The sequence below is a fragment of the Nannobrachium achirus genome, assembly GCF_963921795.1.
Source record: "Nannobrachium achirus genome assembly, chromosome: 4".
Lineage (NCBI taxonomy): Eukaryota > Metazoa > Chordata > Actinopteri > Myctophiformes > Myctophidae > Nannobrachium > Nannobrachium achirus.
The window spans coordinates 59,135,002-59,158,220 of NC_137813.1; the positions used below are offsets into that span (position 1 = coordinate 59,135,002).

Below are 23,219 nucleotides of genomic sequence, written 5' to 3' on the forward strand. Positions count from 1 at the left end.
AACGTTCGCCCCCATTTTTTACAGAACCTCGATGCCAATACGGCGCTCGTTCGGTTCGTTCGTCTGATGACTGTAAGCTGATGAGGGGTCGCGCGGCCGTCTACTGTAAACACATTTTCCGCGGTGATGGTGTAAAAAATCCATTATGCGTTAAGATCAACGGAGAACAATTCACTTCCTTGTTGATTTCCTCCGGCTGTAAGGCTCTGTGGCCAGTGACTGGTCTTCTTCTTCTTCAACACATAACAGGGCAAATTCACATTCATTCTCGCATGACGCCGCCCTCTGCTGCCTGGCAGACCAAAGTGCACTATTGCACAACCAAAAAAAATAAAAATAAATAAATAAATGTCTGTCTGTCTATCTACTATACGTCGCAAAGGTAAGCCGCTTTTTGATGGCGCCAGACCCAATAAATAAATAAATAATCTGGCAGTAGGAGAGTTAACCAGTGTAGGCCGAAACATTACATACTGCAATGGCTCTTTAATGCCAGGTGAGAAGAGGTTGTGTGTGTGCGTAAACCGTGGTCCTGTGTTTGTCTGTCTGTCAGTTCTGTGCCAACGACCCAGAGGTGTTTGTGCAGGCTGCTCTTCTGGCCCAGGACTACTGTGATGCATCGACCTCAACCTGGGCTGTCCCCAGATGATAGCAAAGGAGAGGTACTCCACCACCACATGTAGAGGAAACACAGAAGCAATCAGGGCACGGTCGTGAAATTCCTGAAAAATTGATGGGTCCTGGAAGAAATAGCTATGCATTGTCTTTGGTTATTGATTTTTGTTAATACCTCTGAAATGACAAATTAAACATTGGCCAAATTGTCAAATATTAGAGGCAGAAATTGTGAAAATAGCCGATCTACATGCTCACAACGCCTCGCAACGCGAGGCGTTGTGAGCATGTAGATCTGCTATTGTCACACTAGAACCGTGTTATACAAAATTCCTCAACTCTTAGTGCTCGTCAAGGTGCCGGTCCCGAGTTAAAACATGATTATTTCAGGGGTCACGGCCTGAAAATACTACACTACCTGTCTTTGGGCATTGCGGGTAGGAGTAAGCGACTTGTTATTGAGCTGAATTATTGTTATATAGTCCTGGAAATCGGGTTAAATATTCTGAAAAAGTTTTGGAAAAGTTTTGGAAATGAATTGGTAAAAATGTGTGGGAACCCTGAGCAATAGATCTACTCTCACCACATACTGTATAGAGGAAACACAAAGAGAGAGTAGAGCTTTAAAAAGGTCTAAAGCTCATTTGTAGTGTAACATACGTGTATGCCCCTATGCAAACCACTCTTTTCAGAACCTCTCTATACAGTATAGCTCCGAGATGAGGTTCCTCGCAGTTACATGCACAAATTAGATTTTTCCGGTGGTACTTTGCCACGCTTACAAGATTCTTTTCTTTACCAAACATCGTATCCAAAAAGTAAAGCGGTAAAAAGTAAGCGATCGTATGAAACAATAGTTTTAAATCGCTGTTTTTGTCAGCCATTTCCATTATTTTTCCCAATGAAAATGTTACGGAAGCAGTAATGCACATGTGTGACTGGCCATTAATCTGTGTCGCCAGAAATGTTTCGCACCAAGCGACCAGGGCTAGTAAAAATGGCCACAGGCTGACCACCAGTAAGACTCCCTAAATCGGTGGATAAGCGACCGTTAGGTCGCATACACAAACTTTGGAAGGCAATGGTAGCCAATCAGGAGTGAATATGGGAAATGGGACGATCCATGTTGATGACATGACTGTAGAGATACTGTGTACCGTTTGCGTGATTTTAGGGCAAAATCTGTAGGAGCAGTGTCCAAAAATGTGTCTTGCAAGAATCGGCCTCATGGTGGCGCTAGAAGAGGGCCACGTGAGAAATGAGTGGGGGTTGTGGTTTGGCAGCCACGGAGTGTGTGTGCAAAGTTTTGCACGGATCAGGGCAACGGTGGCGGAGATGTGAGTAGGGCAAAAGTGTGACGTGTGACGTGACGTTTCGACCGATCGCTTAGATTTTCTCCACCGCTCAAAAATGATACATCTGAGAGACGGGGAAAGCAAAACATTTCATTTGGGCATGTAACTGCGAGGAACCTCATCCCGGAGCTATACTGTATAGCGGAGGGAGAGGGTTGAAAGGAGCTAGCAAGCCACAGAGGAATCAACCTTTCTGTATGCTTTTATCTTTCTAAGGGCGTTATGGAGTGTTCCTTCAAGATGAATGGAGCTGCTGGAGAAAATGGGGTAAGTCTGCTTTAGTGCTGCACCACATGAGAGAGTGCACAAAAGGAACCACAAATGAACCCTTCGACATTTTGTAACTCGGGAGTGTGCAGATGGAACCCGATGGGACCTGTAAGGGTCCATTTGTACAAACGTAAATGTTAAATTAAAGCTGCAAGCCTGCAATACATAACTTTAATGTCCTACCTGGGATTTCGAACCGGGTCTCCCGCATGGGAGGTCACATCTCCACCGCTCTGCCAGCAATAAGCATCTCAATTTGGTCAGGGTAGATACTGTGCTGAAGAGCTTCATGCAGTACTACTTATCAACCAGTAGGTGTCCTACCTAATAATTCAATTTAAATTCAAAGGAGCTTTATTGGCATGAGAAAACATACATTTACATTGTCAAAGCAAGTGTCACAAATAAAATAAAAACTGTTGAAAATGGGGAACATACATACAGTTGGAGGGGTTATAGCATTGTGTAAACAGAGCTATGTCCGCATTGTGACATTTTATATACAGGGTATAAAGCTAGGCTTTTTTATTTATTTTTGAAAAAGTCGTGAAAATGTGTGCAAATCTTTGAATATTTGTATTTTTAAAGCGAACGTTTGTACTCAATTTTTTCTTCTGGGTGGTCCCTGGAACTACATATTTTGAGATGCGGGTCCGTGGCCCAAATACATGTCATTTTGGGGGTCCTTCAAATGAAAAAGTTTGAGAACCACTGACACAGTAGTCTCTCAAGAACAGACTAACTGAGCTTCAGTTAAGTGAAAAGGACCTTTTCTTTGACGATTGGCTGGCCAGATTGCTGACATAGAAACATAGGTTTTTCAAAAAATCTTAGAAGGATTCAAAGACACTTATAAGAATCGGGTCAAAATTCAAATTTTCACAATTAAAAAAAAAAAAAAATAGCAGATATACAAGCTCGCAGCGCGGCACACGGTACCGTGCTGTGAGCTTGTAGATCTGCTATTTTTCAATAGTTAAAGCATTTAGAAGCGTTCTAAATGGGTTCAAATTGGTTCCAGATTGGAGAGCTTTACCACTCAAGATTTTACAGTATATACAGTATGCACCTGCTGGTAAGATCCTGCTTTCTCTTTGTCCATAGTCAAGTTGGCCAACGAGAAGCTGTCTGTTCCATCACGTGTAAGATCCGTGTGTTCAAGGAGATGGACAAGACGGTGCGCTACGCCCAGATGTTAGAGAAGGCCGGCTGTCAGGTACTTCACACAATTAGTTGTATTCATGTCGCTGACCAGGGGCCTAGTAACTTTATCTATTGAAAAATAGCAGATATACAAGCTCACAGCGCGGCACCGAGTGCCGCGCTGCGAGCTTGTAGATCTGCTATTTTTGAAAAAGTCGTGAAAATGTGTGCAAAATCTTTGAATAATATGCAATTTTTAAGCGAACATTTCTAACTCAAATGTTGCTTCTGGGGGGGGGGGTCCCCTGGAACGAAATATTTTGAGATCGGGGTCCGTGGCCAAATACATATCATCTTGGGGGTCCTTGGACATAGGTTTCTTGCACACATTTTCACGATTTTTTTCAAAATAGCAGATCTACAAGCTCGCAGCGCGGCACTCGGTGCCGCGCTGTGAGCTTGTATATCTGCTATTTTTTTTTAATAGTTAAAGCACAGGGGCCCCACAGTGAATCCTTGTACCCGGGGCCCAGAATTTGGTGTGACGCCCCTGTCGCTGTCGCTGACTGTACAAGTTGTTGTTGGAGTTTCACCGCCATAGAAACCCACATACAGAAATGTCACTATGAAAGTAGTCTCGCGTAGCCAGACAACTATTCCACAATCTCCGAAATGCTATATAGAGTCTGGAACGGCAGCTCCCGGACGGCGAGTATCGGAAGTAGCCACTGCTGCACGGAAGTTGACGGAACTGTAGTCCCACTGGAAACATAACAGAAGCACACTCGCACAGACAGAGTCATTCGAGCGGCATATTCTTGTTATGTGTGTATAGTTTAAGAAAACATTTGAACACATCATGGAAGTAACACCAACAACAACACAGAGAAAGACGAAATAATGCCCCAAAAAAATATTGAAAGGAGACATAACGCTTCCAGTAGGACATGTTATTGCTACTGCACCAAATGCAAATCGCGGAGGCAACCAGTCTGGCCACGCGAGACTACTATGAAAGTAACCATAATGTTAACAACCTGTTGCACACACGGTCCCCAGAATATCCGGTAATGACAAATGCCGGCACAGTTGGTTTGCATCAAATTGAACTGTTTTTTTTAAGCTCACCAGACCAGTAAGACCTCCTGAACCCTAACGAACGTCATCTCATTTCTGTCTCAGCTGCTGACAGTTCATGGCCGCACCAAAGACCAGAAAGGAAGCCGTGACGGGCATCGCCAGCTGGAGCACATCCAGGCTGTACGGTGAGCAGTGAACCGATCTGGTCTAATAACAGCGTGGCCAGTCTATGATGTTACAGTCTGGCTAACCATCGTCAAATAAAATAATAATAATAGTATCTCAAATTTATATAGCGCTTTTCTGAGTACCCAAAGACGCTTTACATGGGGCAAAAGGAGGTTTGCGTCACCAGACCTGAGGGAGCGGGATGGGGTATAGGGGTTCCAGGAGATCACGGAGGTATGGAGGAGCGAGGTGGTTTAGTGCTTTATAGGTGTTTACTGTTTAGGAGTACTAAGGGAACGCCCTCTCTGTTTGTTCCTCTTCAGAGTCTGTTTTGAGAGATTAATGATGTTATGACTCCATATTTGGGCAAGCTTCAGCCCTATCTGACCGCCATTGATTTCTGTTGAGAAATTCAACTTCAAAGAGGGTATGCGCGTGACATCATCATACCCGGAAGTTATGCGGGAACGCCTACCGAGTGGCAAAAAAACTACTTTCTGGCCTTGACAGCCCAAAGGAAAAGTCCTACTGTACTGATTGCATTAAACGACGTTAAACAACGTTAAACTCACTTTGCCACTCACTTTGCCACTCGATTTGCCATTCACTTTATGCACGTGCATACCCTCTATACAAGAAGTAAAATATACTGTATGTAACTCCTTGGCCTACTGGCAGATCGCTTCTGTGGTTTTGCTAAATTAGCCTATAGACTCACAGACCCTCTGCTAGACCGCTTGGGCCCTCGGTGCCACGCTGTAAAAGATGCAATTAAATCAATGAAGTGTTACAGATGGTGTTGCATATGAAATAGCATATCGTCGTTGTTGGGTGGAAACCTCGTAGTTTCAAGTTTCAAATTTGTACGTTCTTTCGCAAAGTCAAGCCCTGCTTCATCATACAAGGCCGTCGCACAAAAGTAGTGAAAACGGCAGATCTACAAGCACACGTTGTGTGCTTGTAGATCGGCTGTTTTCACTAGTTTAAATAATTTTAAAATTATGAATGCAAAACGAAGGGTTTTGGACATACAAGGTTTTCACCCGACAACGACGACATTCACTGTGTATTTGTGTGTGTGTGCGTGCAACAGGAAAGCGGTGAACATACCGGTCTTCGCCAACGGCAACATCCAGCATCTGAGTGACGTGGAGCGCTGCATTCAGGAGACGGGCGCGCAGGGGGCGTCATGAGCGCTGGTGAGGCTACGTGCACACGGACAGCCCATAGATGGGGCTGGGATCCTTTTAGATTTGAATGATTCGGTTCCTTACCGATTCCCTCTAACAGTCCCGATTCTTAACAGTTCCCATAACAATTCCTATAGGGTGTTCCAAATGGACCCTGACAGGTCTGTAACTCTGAGAGTGTACAAATGCCGTAAGGGTCCATTTGTACACTCTCAGAGTTATGGTGGTCCTTGCAATTATAAAGTTGAGAACCACTGGTAATCGTAATTGTGCAACAGACGTGAAGTCCACATAACCAAGCTCTGACAGTTTGATGAAAACGGTTCTGGAAACAGTTCCAAATGTGATGAAACCGATTTGGATTCCTCTTATGTTGGATCGGTTCCTCCGATTCCGGACCCTAACTCTACCCATAGATGCTCACGGTGCATTCACACCTGTGTTCATTTTGAGTACAATTCCATTTAGTTTTAGTCATAGTCTTTTGAATAAAATAACATTTAGTTTATATTTTTAGTTGACTAAATATAAGATTTTTGTCAACTGAATCTACAGCTGATTTAGTCTGATTTGTGGATTGGCTACCGATAATAGCTGACGCGTTGTGAGCTTGTAGATCGTCTATTTTCGGAGCGTGACACTCCACACACAACCAAGCATCCAATTACTTGTCTTCATTCTACTGGATATCCAGTATCTTCTAGTCCCTCCCTAACATTTTATACGAAATTGTCAGTATATTTAGTCATAGTTTGGGACGTCCTATGACCTTGTGGTCCAGGCGCATACCACATAGTCTCTAATGCCTGACGTTGTGTGTAGGGCTGTCACAATTATTACATAATCATCTACTCTAATCGCAATTATTTGATATAATCGCAATTATTTTGACATAATCGTCTAATCTGTTGAAACATTTTCATATTTTCAAACATTTTCAAAAATAGTGGAAATAGCAGATCTACAAGCTCACAACGCGTCACGATGTGACGCATTGTGAGCTTGTAGATCGGCTATTTCCAATGTTTTTTTTTTCATGTATAAAGTTGTCAAATATGTCAGTAATTTCTTTGTATATTTAGGTTATGTGTCATATCTGCCATGTGCAACTTCAAAGCCTACAAGCCAGACAGGAATGTAGTTGTCAACGACAGAAACGCAATTAAATCGCAATTATTTGAGTGACAATTAAATGTAAAATGTCATAATCGTGACGGCCCTAGTTGTGGGTTCGAGCCGAGGCCTGTTCCTGACGACCTTTGCTGCGTGTCTCTCCCCGTGTCTCTCTCCCCCTTTCCTGTCTATCTTCACTTGATCTATCAATAGGCAGAAAAAGCAGAAAAGCCATAAACAAATCTTAAAAAAAGGTCATACTTTTCGTCGTCATAGCTTAGTTATGATGTCTTCGTCAGTGACAAAAGGTAGTCCGACAAAACAGCGATCTTCGTCATAGTTTTTAGTTGACAAAATGAACACCGATTCACAGTTTGGCACCACAACCAGCTGTCGGTTGTGTTTATATTCCTCACCGTTGAGCATGTTTCTCTTGATGTTTCCTCCCCAGAGGGGAACCTCCACAACCCGGCGTTGTTCGAGGGCTGCAGCCCCCCGGTGTGGGAGATGGCCGAGGAGTACCTGGAGGTGGTCAGGCAGTACCCTCCCTGCACGCTGTCCTACGTACGAGCTCATCTCTTCAAGCTCTGGCACCACACGTATGTCACTGTCCCAGCTGTGTTTGTCCCACGTGTTCTTGGCGCGTGTTTCCTAAACCCACCAGGCTTGAGTTAAGACCCGCCTCGCGGAAACGCGAGAACTTCTAGGAGTGGCTGAAATCCACATGGAGGGTGGAATAAAGCATAGGGATAAAGTCAATAAAGGCATGAAGACAACCTTAAAACTGAGAAAAGCCTGCATTTGCACAATGCACAGCTATTAATTTGTCACTACAGCGCTCAAAATAAACTGTGCTAAACAAAAAATCTGAAACTTACTTTGTACTGTGCTTAAAAAAGGGAAACTTTGTAACTTTGCAAAAGAGAAAAACGTACTGAGAAAGCTATTAATTTGTCACTACTGTGCTCAAAATAAAAACTCTTACTGATTATCAGTTACATTGATTGTTATAGTTTGGATATGGCTTTGGGCGTAGGCCTATTATGCTGCGTGTATTATTGTAATGGATTGGTAGGTAGGCGTTTCCGCGAGGCGGGTCTTAACTCAAGCCTGGTGGGTTTAGGAAACACGCGTTGTTGACACTCCCATGTTAGGCAGTGTAGTGTGCACTAGTGTTTCTCAAAGTGGATTCCAGGGACTCTGTGGTTTCCTTTATGGGGGTCTAAATTGACCCAGTCAAGTATGTAACTCTGACAGTGTAACAAATGGAACCAAATGAACCCTAACGGGTCCATTTGGTTCCATGTGTACACTGTCAGAGTTAAGGGGAGACCTTGAAATTTAAAGGTTTGAGAAACACTGGTGTACACCATCATATCCCTTTAGGACTGATTAACCGAAAATGACAAATAACTTCTCTAAATAATAATGGTGCCATTGCAGGGTTACACTTGTTCTGTTTTTGAGCGGTGGTCACACCGTCTCCTATACGTGGCCGTGTGTGTGGGTATGTATGCGTCCGTCCGTCCGGCCGTCCGGCCGTGTATGTAGCCTGGCAGTACCTTTTCTGACCACACATGTTAAGGGAGGGGCGCTGTTGTTCACACACACACACACACACACACACACACACACACACACACACACGGGGGGGGGGGGGGGGGGGGGGGTTGGGGTTGGTGGGTAAACCACCGCTCAGTTCACACGGGTGTGATTTTTTCAATGTTATCTGTATATATGCAGTTCTCAGACTGGAGGTCTCAATGATACCATCCATCATACAGTGCACATTATTTTGTGTGTGTGTGTGTGTGTGTGTGTGTGTGTGTGTGTGTGTGTGTGTGTGTGTGTGCGTGTGCGCGTGCGCGTCCGCGTGTGTGCGCAGGCTCCAGATCCACCAGGACTTGCGGGAGGAATTGGCCAAGGTGAAGACGGTGGAGAGTTTGGCCGAGGTCAGCCGACAGTTACGACTACGCTGTGAGGTACCTGCACAGGAATACCACACGTTGATGCCAATCCACACACTGGGGTTTTTTTTTTTTTAACCGATTAAACCCTATACATGTCATAGACCAGAGTCCCCCAGGGGTCTATAGCAGTGGTTCTCAACCTTTTCAGGCCGCGACCCCCAAAATAATCATATTTTAACTGGGGGGGACTCCCCCCCCCCCCCCCCCCCCCCCCACCCTGAAGAGAACTAACATTCCTGCCCTCAGCGTGTGTCCCAATCCCAACGCAGGGCTCTACTTCGTAGCGTTTAATTGCACTAAGCATTTACTTCGATCTCACACTTTGTTGGGCACTCTGAATAGGAGCATCTGCTAAAGGCCTACATTGTCATTTTAGGAGGAGATTGCCAAAGGAGAGGAGGTGGGACAGAAACAGACGAACGGCCTGCCCTTCCCTCATTGGATATGCCAGCCGTACGTCAGACCACCGTGAGTCATCACCTCACTTCTCTCCTCACTATTCATCCTCACTTAGTCCTACTTATCGGTATGTAGTAATTAACACAGCGGGTGCCCACGAGGTGTCTACGCGTCAATTTCTTTGATGTCGCTGGAGGCCCACGACGCGGTGGATGCGTTTACTGTATTTACAGTATAACTTTATATCTCACCTTTAGGTTGTGGCTGCGCCTGGATGTAGCCCATTAGCCGCTAGTCGCTTCGAGTCGACGCTGAGATCATCGTGCGGCCGTTTTTGTCCGTATACTCCAATGCATTTCCCCATCTTTGACGCCCTTTATCTCTGATGTTTGTTATATGGCTAAAACTGTGGCCGCATGCGGCATAATGTCCACATTTTGATCGGCAATGAACAGCTATGATCAACACTAGCCCTTACAGTAAGTTACACAATAACATCCTGTCTGCGCTCCTGTGACCAAGTGACGTCATCACGCATGCATTGACGCAACAGGGCCTCGTATTCTTCTATGGAAGTGCTATGGGGGCGCTCAGAGGGGATGACTGGCGCCACCTGGTGGGCAGTCAATGTGTTAAGCCTTGCCAAGCCCCTAAGGCCCATAAGGCAGGAGCTTATCTCCTGTGTCCTTAGCGGTGAGGCAGGGGTGTACAAGTACACCTCCTGGACTTGATGCTAGTATGCCGCAGGGTCTTACCCCCCAATCCAACCCTTGATGCTGGGTGTCAAGCAGGGAGGAATTTTATTCGCCTTATTCCTGGCCCCCAGATTAACATATTTGTCCACAGTCGCAGACCCCCCATCTGAAAATATGTGGTGCCAGGGACCTCCACACAGATTTGTTGTTAAAATGTTTCAAAAATATTCAAAATATTTTAGTTTCCTTTCCTCGATATGTTTTAAATAGAAAATATACAAGCTCACAATGTGTCACAATGTTACACGTTGTAAATAGCAGATTTGCTGATCTGCTATTTTCAAATGTAAATGTAAAGTTGTAAAACTGAGCCTAGTTGCTTCTGTTGGGCTTATTTCTTTGACAAAATCTGCTTGTATATCTGCTATTTTTGTAATAGTTAAAGCATAGAATAATGGTTAAAGTGGTTCGAATCTAAAGTGAGTGACACAGATTTGCGTTCAGGCTTAAATGGGTTTTCACATTGACTATTACAGACCAAAGGAGATCGTTCCCAACAGCAACAGGCAGGAGTCGGAGGTGAAGAAGACGGTGTGTCACAAGAGGGCGCTGGAGGACTCTGATGGGCCCACTGACAGTGACGCTCTCTCCAAAAACAAGCAGAAGAAGAAAGCCCGCAACCCCAACAAGAACTTCTGTGCCGAGCAGAAACGTAAGCTCAACAGTGTCACCACATCCTGTTTACTGACATTAGTTCATCTGCTTGTCTAAATGGTTTAGACTATTCTTCTTCTTTTTGATCTCTTTAATTTAGGCCTAGAATTATTGAATGCTTTAACCAGTGAAAAATAGCAGATATACAAGCTCACAGCGCGGCACCGAGTGCCGTGCTGCGAGCTTGTAGATCTGCTATTTTTGAAAAAGTCGTGAAAATCTGTGCAATATATGTATTTTTAAAGCGAACATTTGTAACTCAATTTTTGCTTCTGGGGGGTGTCCCTGGAACGAAATATTTTAAAATGGGGGTCCGTTGCCAAATACATATCATTTTGGGGGTCCTTCACATGAAAAAGTTTGAGAACCACTGACATAGTAGTCTCTCAAGAACAGACTAACTGAGCTCCAGTTATGTGAAAAGGACCTTTTCTTTGACGATGGCTGGCCAGATTACTGACAATAGAAACATAGGTTTTCAAAAGACACTTATAGAATCGGGTCAAAATTCTAATTTTCACGACTTTTCAAAAATAGCAGATCGACAAGCTCGCAGCGTGAGCTTGTATAGTTTTTTTTTTTTAAATATATTTTTATCTCACGTTTTTTTGCAACCCATTTTCTCACCCAGTGCCAACTACCTATTACCTGTAGTCCTGGTTTCCGCTCTCCCCCTGCCGCGCCAGGGGAAGTGGGGAGCACCTGGCTGGCTAGGGGGAGGTAGTATAGAAACCAGGACTACTGCATGTTTTTGTGAGGGCATCTACCCTAGGAGACACGGGGAGAACATGCAAACTCCACATAGTTAAAGCATAAAATAATGATACACAATAATGTGTACCCGTTCTAAATGGGTTAAATCTAAACGGACACCAGATACTGGAGTAGTAGTATACTTGGCATGTTGCTTCTGTTTATATCTAGAATATACAGTAAGTGAATCATCTCAAGCAACCAAAATGACTTTTTTTTCCCTTCTTTGTAGCAAAGTACATCAAGTGTGAACAGTGTGGGAACCCAAAGGTGAGTCATGTAGCAGCTGACCACACGTGATTCATGTGATTTGTAGAAGAGATAGGATGACATGACATGAAGTAGAAGAACATTTGCTTTTTGTAGCATGTTGCAAGCGGACAGTGTGAGCTTGTAGATAAGTAGATTGGCTGCATCTACGTATCTTTTACATCTTTTACTTTGTAGGGAAACAAGTGTGTCTTCGACCTTTGCCGAGCCTGTTGCAAGAAGAAGGCCTTCAAAGAGGTCGCTGACTGTCCAAGTAAGTCAGAGCGCGTAGACACACACACACACACACACACACACACACACACACACACACACACACACACACACACACTCTCTCTCTCTGTCTTAAAGGACCATTTTGAAACTGATATTATCCTAGATAAAGTACTATGTTCTATCCGTCTGTCTTTCAATGTTATATGAGATACTTAAAGCGTGGTTCCTGTGGAAATAAGCCTCGGCTTTCTAGGATCACCTTTTAGTTGACCTTGTACCAGTGATTTGTACTGTCATGAAACTGTACTTTTTTCTATTGCAAACTTCTAATAAATTCTTCAATCAATCAAAAAAACAATTTCACCTCTGGGAGTTATTTTTTGTGTTCAATCTGTGTTTTTAGATATTTTAGTATTTCAGCATGCAACAAAGCATCATATGATGCTTTGTAGCATGATATTGCTTTGCAGCATGCTGAAATACACAAATATCTAAATACACAGCTTGAACACAAAAGATTACTCGGGATTTTGTTGATCGTGTCCCAAACAACAATAAAATAAGATCTGGTTGTCCCAGAGGTGAAATGGTCCTTTAATCTACTCCATCTCTCGTTGTGTGCTGTACAAAATATTTTCTCGAGACTGGAATTGTGTCATCTGGCCCAGTTAATGCCCGACCACCATCACCACAACAGTGCGGGACACAACCACACAAATTACGACTGATTATGGACACATAAGGAAAACTCATCTATACTGGTATCATCATCAATATTTATAAAAGTAAGATGGTCCTTTTGAAGCAGGCCAGAGATGATTGATGCTTTGAATACAGCACCACCCAGTGTCCTGGTTATAATTGAATATTATCCTGTACAAAGGGCTGTGCCCTTCCAAAATGGCCTCAATTGTTTCGCTTTTGTTTTTCCTGTGAGGATGAGAACGTGTCATCGCTCACTAACATGTTGGCACATGCCTTGGGAGCACCACAGCATATCATCGTTGTCGGGTGGAAACCTCTTATCTCCAAGTTTCAAATTTGTACGTTCTTTTGCAAAATAAAGCCCTGCTTCGTCATACAAGGCCATCACACAAAAGTAGTGAAAACAACCGATCTACAAGCACACAACGCCTCGCGGTGCGAGGCGTTGTGTGCTTGTGGATCGGCTGTTTTCACTAGTTTAAATCATTTTTAAAATGATAAATGCAAAACGAACGGTTTTGGACATACAAGGCAGCATGAGATGCATCTGTATTGTGTTGCCCAGTCGTTCCCAAACTGTTAACTCATTGAGTGCCAATCCCGAACTAGTTCGGCTTTATTAGCGTATCGTAGTGTGCCGATCCCGAACAAGTTCGGCTTTTAAAAAAAAAAAAAAAAAAAAAAAAAAAAAAATTTTTTTTTTTTTTTGAAAAAATTTTTTTTGAATTTTTTTTTTTTTTTTTTGGACCCCATCAAATCTGGTGAACATGATTTCAATCGCGATTTTGCATGTTCCACCCCCATACAACCCCATCTAACATACAGGGCAGCCATTTTTGTTTACATTACATGTAAAACATAATGGCGATTATCTCAAGAATGCCTGAACGGATTTCCAATCGGATTTTTTTGTTTGAAAGCTGTGAACAAACTGCACAAATCCACTCCAATGCATTCCAGGATTGCATTGGATTTTTTAGAGCTCATTCTTCTCTGTTTTTTTCCCATGCATGAGGTGTGCAAGGTTTAATCATGGCTAAGTTGACGAAAATAAGGCTTCTAAAATGCTTGATAGCCAATAGCTAACTTCAAGCTAACTTCATCCTCTTCCTGTACATGCACAAAGGAAAGTGTCCTTTCCTTTGTAAAAAAAGGCATGGCTCCAGGGCTTGGGCATGCATTACCAGCATATCTCTATTATTCTCTGGTCACTGGGCGCCCTCTAGTGGTGATAGGCTGGCACTCAATGAGTTAAGCTCGACACCCAAAAGAATAAATGAATCAAAGTTTTTACTCAAAACCTATAAAAATGGGTTTCCTCACCCAGTGTTTGGGAAACGGTGACGCGTAAACCCCATGTGTAACCCCTCTGTTTGTCCACATCACAGGCCATGGACTGAGGTTCAAGACCAAAGCGGAGAAGAAGAAAACGGAGAAGGAGAACGGGGTATGGGTGGAGGAGAGCAGAGCGGAAGAGGAGACGGAGAACCATCCTCTACCAATCACACACACAGAGCAGCTCAAGTGTTTTCACACTGAAACTGCCAAGTAATCTGGTTGACGTTTCTTTTTATCACGGACAGGGCTGTTCTTATGGATTTGTCAAACTCTCTTGACCTAATAGAATATGGACACCTACAGTATCTGCAGACCAAAAAACTGTAAAACAGCAATGACTGAGAGACAACATTTTCTTTTTTTTTTTGGGGGGGGGGGGGGGGGGCCACATACCGTATCACTTGCGAAGTGAGGCCATCACCTCTAACGCAGTCATCTGAACATAATCATATTCACACATATCATTTATTTGTTTTGGACATTTTTGTTCCCATGACGACGACCATGATCGTGAAACGATAAGGTCTAAGCCAGCATTGGCGCAAACAAAACGACGAAGAAAATGCTTTTGGAAGTGCTGTGCTCGGCCGAAAAAGCATAGCCTGGAAACCAGACAAATCTGCCCAGTGCAAGAAAAAAAGAAAGCCCTCTGCAGATTAGTCTGGGCCCGCTCGGTTGTAATTGGATTTCGCTGCCCCCGGAAGTTGTGGGGCACCAATCAGGGCCCACTATGCAAATATGGGGCGGGTTTATCACTAGAGGCATTTTTTTATCCGCCCCACAAAGAGCTTCCAGACTAATATCTAGTCTACGCAGTGACATTAGTCTGACTAGAAAAAGCCAGGTCAGATCTGTGCTTTTTATAAGGTGAACGCAATCTGTGAGCTTTGCTGTCGCTTCGCATCGGGTTTGAATGTAAAGGAGGCGATGGTTGCCGCTTGTAATTAAAACGCTTGTGAACTTAACCTTGATGGAGAAAATATTGAGGCTTCCACTTACTGACATCCATTTTTAGTTATCTTCCAAGATAAGAGTACGATTTTGTGAGGATTTGTTTCCTTTTGGGTCGGGTCACCAAGGCTTGATTCAATGGGGCAGCAGTGGCTCTGGAGATGCAGCGGTTTGGGACCCCGGCTTGATCACTGACTCTTGGCTCAATGCCCAAGTGTCCTTGACTAAGACACTAAACACTGAATGCTCCCCAGGTGCGGTTCAGTAGTTGAACACTACTCCTAAGGTGCCCTACACACAGTTGCGACAGCTATCGTGTCCGTGTAGTCTGAGATTGAGGGGGGGTTCTGAGATTGAGGAGGGGGGGGGGGGCAGATCCAATGCATTGTCAATTTTTTTGCCGTGTCAAGTTTTTTTTTTTTTTTTTTTGTCGTTGCCGTGTCTCTTGGCCAAAAGACAGCCTGTGGTTGAGCTAGAGACACGGCAAAGACAAAAAAACAAACAACCTTCCATTCACAATGCATTGGACCCCCCCTCATTCTCAGATGATACGGAGAAGATGTTTCACGCATATGTGTGAGTCCGGCCTAATAGTTAGGATGGGTTAAATGCCGAGGACAATATACAGAAATACAGTATGTGGAAATGTACTTGGCCAAACACCCCATCAACAACTAAAGACTGCATTATTATTATTATTATTATCTGATCAGGTGGCAGTAGAAATGCATAATTTTAGTAAACCAAATGGACATCTGTTTTCATCTTTTATTACCTGCATTTAGGGTTATGGTCTAGATATGGCTGCATTTACATTTGTTGACTTTTTAAATATTTATTTTTGCTTGGGTTTTTCTAGCAGTGCATTGTTTACAGTATGTGCCTTTTTTCATTTAAAGAAAATACTGCCTATCTTGATATGAACTTGAGTTTATATTTTAGTACTGGACAGTGTGTATAAAACATTGGTTAGTCCATTACTGGATTACAACCGTTATGGATCATAATGTCTAGTAAAAATGGATAATGTTTCACCCTCAGACTTCTCACCTGTGTTTATATTGGTTGATTATCATCACAACCTTGTAGGTACAAAACTGTTACTTTTCAGGAAATCTGGGAAAAAAAGTATTATTTAGTCACAAGCTCTTTTTAAAGACAGGGTGAAATCAAAAACATGTTTTTCACACTTTGAGAGTATATCTGTAGTGATAATATGGCCATACCTAACACTAGTTAAGTAACTGTGCTTCATTTTCTGCTCTGTAAAGCACTTTGAGCTGCATTTCATGTCATGAAAGGTGCTATACAAATAAAGCTTTATTATTATTATTATTATTATTATTAGATGCCAAAAAATAGAAAATAAACCATTTTTACAAAGGTCCCTAAATAGGCCATTCTTAATTACTTCCTGTGAACAGAAATTCAAAAAGTGATGACATAGACAGGTCCGCTTGCATATAAATGAACCTTTGATTACATTCACCTGTTTGTTTCCCATTGCTGGCTCCCATTGCTCCCATTACTCAGATTTTAAATCCCATCGCCTGAATGGCTGGTCCCCACGGAATTAGTTCAGAAACACACAGGCTTCCTTTTCAAACTGAAACTTCAAAATAAAATACCCAAAATAGTCATTTCATTGGGTCTTTAATATTTATTTGGGTTGTGTATCCCGTGTACTACATCAACATCCATTATGAAGGTTTGGAAGTGTTTGGAACTATCGGTTTTGGTAATACATGATTGAATTGAATATAATATGAATTATTTGTTTTCAACAGAGGTCTATATGGGAGTGTCATAACCAGGGCAGGAATTTCAGGGAGGCCATGAAGTCCATGGCCGTCGTTGCCCCTCAGTTTGGCCTTGTGCCCCTCCAATAAATGGCATGCCCTGAGGCCATAGTGGCCTTAATGCCCCAGCTGACTGAACCACTTTCTCCTCTGTCTTGTCAATTATGTAGACAGTAGACACCAGTGTATTTCTTGTCATGTAGACACCAGTGTCTTGTTGAGTCCCCATTTTTAAACCAATCCAGTATCTTTGATTTGTGCAGGGCTGAGCATCAGATTGTAAATAGGCCTACCCATGTATTTATTTCAAAGCAGATATTCTAATCTACATATTACATTTAACCCTTAAATTCAATTAATTATTTCAATGGACTACAATCTTGTTTTATTTGATGGCCTTCCTGCCCTGGCATTTGGCCTTTGTGTCCTCAAAAAATGGAGAACCCCAAAGGTTAAGTGGCCTTGCCCCTAAAATGATAAAATTCCAGGCTTGTTCATAACTCTAAATAGCTCTGGGATTACCATCTTTGTTCCCCATTGACATTTACAGTATGTTCTATTTATTCAAAACCGCCATTGGAGTTACAGTAATGCTTGCCTGTTGGAAGGAGTTGCATTGGTGTGGAATGGCCTTAAAGTGTTGATCAAATATTTTTGTCTCACATGTTCTTGAATTAATAAGGATATTTCTAACATCAAGTGCCAATCACCATGAGGCACGGTGTACGGTACCTGATAAGCTGACATGCCTGCCCACAGTTGGATAAACTTAGGTGACCTACAACCGATGTCCCGGTGATTGATGAGCTACTAAGTTATGAATGTGTTATGTTCTTATTTTTTTATTTGCACTTGAAAGAATTGCAGGCCACCACACATCTACATGGGGATTCTTCAAGAGACTTGGCATGAAGATGCACACTCACTCATTTGTTTGGAATAATATACAGCACCCGGGAAAATGGTGTTTAAAGAATGTCTTTTTTTGGTCGAAACATAAGAAAGGTGTGCAGCCACTCCTTTGTCTCACTAAAGCGGCATAATACTGTACATAAACTTGGAATGGTACATTCTGCATAGTACTTTTACTTTTGGTACTTTTTTTCTTTTCTTTTTTTATAACTTATTACTCAAGTGCATTTTGAATTCTGGACTTTTACTTGTAGTATTGAAACTTTTACTTAAGAAAAACGTGAGTACCATTTCCACCAAATGCAGTGTGGTTTAGGAGTTTAGGATTACATTAGTACTAGGGAAGTAAATCAAAAATGGTACAATAAGGGCATTAAATCAGAAATATATTAAAGGAGTAGTTCACCCCCCAAATGACTTTTTTCTATTGATTACTCGCGCCATGGAGACTTGAATTTACCACAATGAATTTACCCCCATTGATTCCGGATGATTTGGGTCCCCAATCCCCATACGGAAGCAATCGGGGTAGGCTACATTTACTATAATAAAAATATTCTCTTACGAATGCACTAATACAAAAGAAATATTATTGAACTCAAGTCTCCATGGCATTAGTAATCAATAGAAAAAAGTCATTTTGGGGGTTAGTTAGGTGAACTACTTTAATAGCGCAAAAAATGTCCTGGGGACTTGTATCCACTGTGGTCATATGTATTCAATTAATCAACATAGTAAAATAACAGTAGTAGATTTGAGAAATTTAGTCTACAATCACAATAAAAAGAAAAGAAAACTTCTGTTTGCCTGGTAGCATGGTCAAATAAGCCACTATCTGTACCAGTAGGCAATAGAGAAAATGCAAGAACAATGGAGAAGAGTTCAGACATAGAAAGAGATGGTGTTACTTATTCAACTGGCCTATCACAAATTAAATTTGCTGAGTGAGTTGTTGATATGATAAAACACCCTCGACTTTTACTCTCCTGATAATTCGATAAACACTGGACTAGGAATGATGGTGAGTTGGTGACTGACTGAAATGACAGCTGGCCCCCTACCTTTTCCTAGTCCTGACCTGCCTCCTACTGGCTACTCTGTGAATAACAGGCTCAGTTCAGCAAATGGCTAAACCTGTAACGTTGAAAAGAACGTCAGTTCAGTGGACGCTTTCGTAGCTTTCATACAAACTCGAAGGAAACAAGCAGGCCTATTTTACAATGTTACGTTGTACGCATGTTAAAAACAACGTTACGGACGTTTTACAAAACTCAATGAACGACCATGTTATTTACGGTCCCATATGGTCTAGCGGTTAGGATTCCTGGTTTTCACCCAGGCGGCCCGGGTTCGACTCCCGGTATGGGAACTACATTTATTTAAAAAAATCTGAATTTAGTCCATCTGCAATACATGACGGCGCATCAGGCTACAAAGCCCCAGAAGACACTCTCTAGGTCAAGGGCCAGGCAATTAGGCCTATTAGTAATTAGTAATAAGCACAACCATTGAGGATTCACTTCAATATCAATATCAAACACATGAAAGTAGGCTACCTGAACGTTTATAGCAATGCTAATTGCGATTTAATTCGTGATTTAATTATTTAGAATTACTTTAATTCTCTATATATCTACAGTAAAATAGCCTAAAGTTGAATCCAACTGTTATATAAGTCAATTAGAAGGTGACCTAATAGTCTATTATAACAAATATAACTGTTATTAGTATATTAGTAGGATATAAATGTATATATATAGACTATATATCATGATTGATTGATGTAATACTGTATTAGAAGTTTGCGTAGGAAAAGGTACAGGAGTTAGCCAACTGATAGGCCTACTATGTCAACACAGATTCATATCTGTCTTGCCTTTACTGAGAGCTAAATATAATTTGTTCAACATGTGGTGCTGAATAACTTGTTTATAACAAGGATATTGTTTATACATTATTAGGAGAACATCATACTATGCAGTTTTGCATACTGAGCATTTTCCATTTCCCAGATTTAACTTAACTAGCCCTTAACCGTTCAAAGATATGAGCTCCAAAATGATGTGCAGTGTGTGGGTTATGGGATGTGCACTGTGCACACAGTATATGAGGGATGGAAAGTAACTTTAACTGGTGCTTGCATGATGTAGGAGCATCAATGTAAGAAACCCGTTTCGTTTAATGGCTACCACCACCAGACAGACAGACAGACAGACAGACAGACAGACAGACAGACAGACAGACAGACAGACAGACAGACAGACAGACAGACAGACAGACAGACAGACAGACAGACAGACACTCACTCACTCACTCACTCACTCACTCACTCACTCACTCACTCAGACATTCGAAAAATTATATGTTTGATGTGAAACATTGTTTTCTCACTCAACAGTAAACAAACCAACATACAGTATAAGTGTATAGAGGGTATCTGCACATTTCTAAAGTGACAATTTAAGGACTTTTAAAACCCTTTTAATACCTCTAAAATAATAAAATAAACATTGGCCATATTGTCAAATATTACAGGCAGAAATTGTGAAAATAGCCGATCTACATGCTCACAACGAGGCGTTGTGAGCATGTAGATCGGCTATTTTCACAACAGAACCGTGTTGTACAAAATGTAATGCCTCAACTCTTAGTGCTCGTCAGGGTGGAGGGGTCCCCAGTTAATATATGATTATTTTGGGGGTCGCAGCCTGAAAAGGTTGAGAACCACTGATTTAGAAGACACTTGCCTAAATGGATCTAATATAAAGCACCTTGATCTTGTGTCATATTTGACGATGATGGCAGTGGCTCAGGGCTACAGTGGCCGGTAGAGCAGCATGATGGGGACTGCTAGGTTCCCAGTTCGATCCTGAGCTCACCCAGAGTTTGTGTCAAAGTATATCCTTGAGCAAGACACTGAAACCTGTCTGGTGTCTTGCATGGTTTCCATAGGTGTGTGAATGGGTGAATGTAATGCACAATCAAGCACTTTGGATAAAAAGTGCTAGATAAATGTGCCATTTACCATTTATGGTTTAAATTTCCTGAAAATATTAGTATTTTCTTTTCACTAATAGGAGGGAGACGCCTAATACTGAATTCTGTGCAGTGATTGCGATTGAAATATAGAGCTATTTAACATGTATTTTTCCAAAATGAACGATGAATTGAATTAGGGTTCCAAAGCTTGTTATTTGAATTTGGAACTACTCTGCCGGGACTGGGGGATAAACCACTATGGCGTGTGGAAGAACTAGGCTCTATGGGTTGACTCCTGGCCGGGCTCCTTCTACGTCTCACCAGGTCCTCTCCTGCTCTCACCAGGTTCAGAACCTGTGCGTTGCACCAGACTCTCGATCCAAACATTTCATTCAGCTGCTGCAGGTGGTTGGGCCCGCAAGGGTTGGCCCACGGTATAACTGCAAGCTCCACTTGTAGTGTGGGGATTTAAGGGGAGCAAATGCTAATTTCGTGCAAATTTGTCTTAAAGCGCAAAATTTTGCACAGATGAAAACCAGGGCTTGCTCTAATGATTTAGCTAGGGCGCCCGAGCCGACGACCTTCGGGGTCGCCACAGCGGCCAAATCAAGTTGGGCTCCCATTGACTTTCTATACAGGAGGAAAATACCCAGAAAAACATTTTTTTTTCTGGGTATTTAAGTAGGATCTGAGGGGTCTAACTAGGGGTTTGTCATGATGCTGAATCCATTGCAGGCATTTGTTTTGCACAAAAAACATTCCTTGGGCAAGAAATGGCCTCAGAAAACGATGCATGACAACAACGATATTCTACAGAGAGATGCACCACAGGATTCTCTCATAGCAAGGAGGAGGAGGCGAGGAGAACAAGTACGTATGCATGCAAGCAAAGAACTTCTCCGTTTATGCTGTCCACACGGCAAAAGAAATACGCCCGGGTAACAAAAATGCACTGCAGCTGGAGTTTTGGAAACTATTCGTCTAGTCCTCCGTTTTCGTGGCTCTACCTCCCCGGTCAAGTGAAATACGGCATTGTCTGGACGGCCCCTCATTTGTCACATTTCCTGTTGTTGAAATCTACAAGTGCAAAATACATTCATCAACTGGATGATAGGCCAGTATTATACAGTATAAAGTCTGAATACACAATGTCTCTGTTTGCATCTCTTTATTGTAACGTTTACAAGCCCAGAAACAATTTGCACACCTTTAAGGTGACACTCATTTTTTATTCCACAATCAAGCGTAGGCTATACTATAGTATAAATGCTGATCCGTTGTTTGAACTAGAATTGGTCCAAAATGATTGTAGTTGTATTAATAATAGACAATATGAATACATTGTGAGTAATTGAAACATTATATAAAATAGCAGGTTTGAGAGTCTAGAAACTGTCTGCACACCAAGAGTATCTCTCTAAACAGTTTCACATCTAACCTGACTTGCGCCAGATGGTGGCAGTAGTGCGTATCGCCCTAATTTACCATTTGAGATCTCTCTGGGAGAGTTGATCACACTCGTAAAGCCCTGGGCCGGACGAATCAGCGACAGCTACGGGCGGGCTCTGAGCGGCTCTGCCTGAACCAATAGAGTCTGATTGCAGACCACGTGGAAACCCAGGAGGCGGATGAATGGTTGGAGTTGGCACTCCCAGACTGTGATAGAGAGACGGCCCCATCCAATCACCTGCTAAAGAATTTGAAAAAATGGCCCGCCCCTTACATCGGGTCTGCCGGAGCGATCCCAGGTGCTGGTAAGCAAAGCGGTATGCAGCCAGGCATACGCACTGCTGCTATCATCTGGCGCAGTCAGGTTATTTCACATCATCATTTAGGCACACCTTTTAGGAATATGTCCAAAATAAGGGCACATGTGCTCTTTCTTTCAACCTCCACTGAACTCACAATAAGCTGATTAATTCCTCCCAATTTGTGTTTTTTTTTCTTCTTGGTTTTTACTTCACAAACAATCAAAGTTATACGATACAACAGGTGGTTGGTCACGGGTGGCATTGGGTCTTTTAGTGCATGATAGGCTTAATGTTTGCTGCATGCTTATTCCCCTTTTATTGTGTCTACTGTCTAACATACTTTTGTGTCTTTGCAGTAGAGGTCTTCACGGGTCCAATTGTAACTACCCGAACCCAAAAGGACCCGGGGAAAATGGAGCCGGACCCATTTGGACCCGTCTATAATTTGGAATTTCAGAACCGTTACCCGTCTCGCCCCGAAACGTGACGGACCTGGTCCGACGGCCCCGTACTATTAATAGGCAAATTAGATCCGATACCCGCGCAGAACGAGAGGTCCGAGACCCGAACCTGTGGCCCCGAAATGAGGGAATACCAACGTTATTATTTTATTATCTCTTCTTTTTTCTTACCTAAACGTCGCCATGGTAATGGTTGCAGCAGCTGCTGCTGCTGCTGTCAGCGCGGCGCTGCGTCTCGTCACAACATGATCTTTTCCCAGACCAGTAAGTCAATCAATGTGGACAGTTTGTAAATACAAATAAATCCATGTCTTCTTTATTCCTTCTTCTTTGGCTAGCCAATGATGCTAATGCTATCATTTTCTGTCGCAT

General features: G+C 42.5%; 1 pseudogene across 1 annotated transcript; it reads left to right on the top strand.

Moving 5' to 3' along the window:
* Positions 1-2,190: 2,190 nt before the first annotated feature.
* On the top strand, positions 2,191-14,305 carry LOC308284173 (tRNA-dihydrouridine(16/17) synthase [NAD(P)(+)]-like; annotated as a pseudogene). Its single transcript, XR_013963336.1, has 11 exons — positions 2,191-2,241; positions 3,350-3,456; positions 4,566-4,648; positions 5,725-5,830; positions 7,386-7,533; positions 8,820-8,916; positions 9,281-9,372; positions 10,535-10,710; positions 11,698-11,735; positions 11,913-11,988; positions 14,045-14,305. The product of XR_013963336.1 is annotated as a tRNA-dihydrouridine(16/17) synthase [NAD(P)(+)]-like (transcript).
* The last annotated feature ends 8,914 nt before the right edge of the window (positions 14,306-23,219 follow it).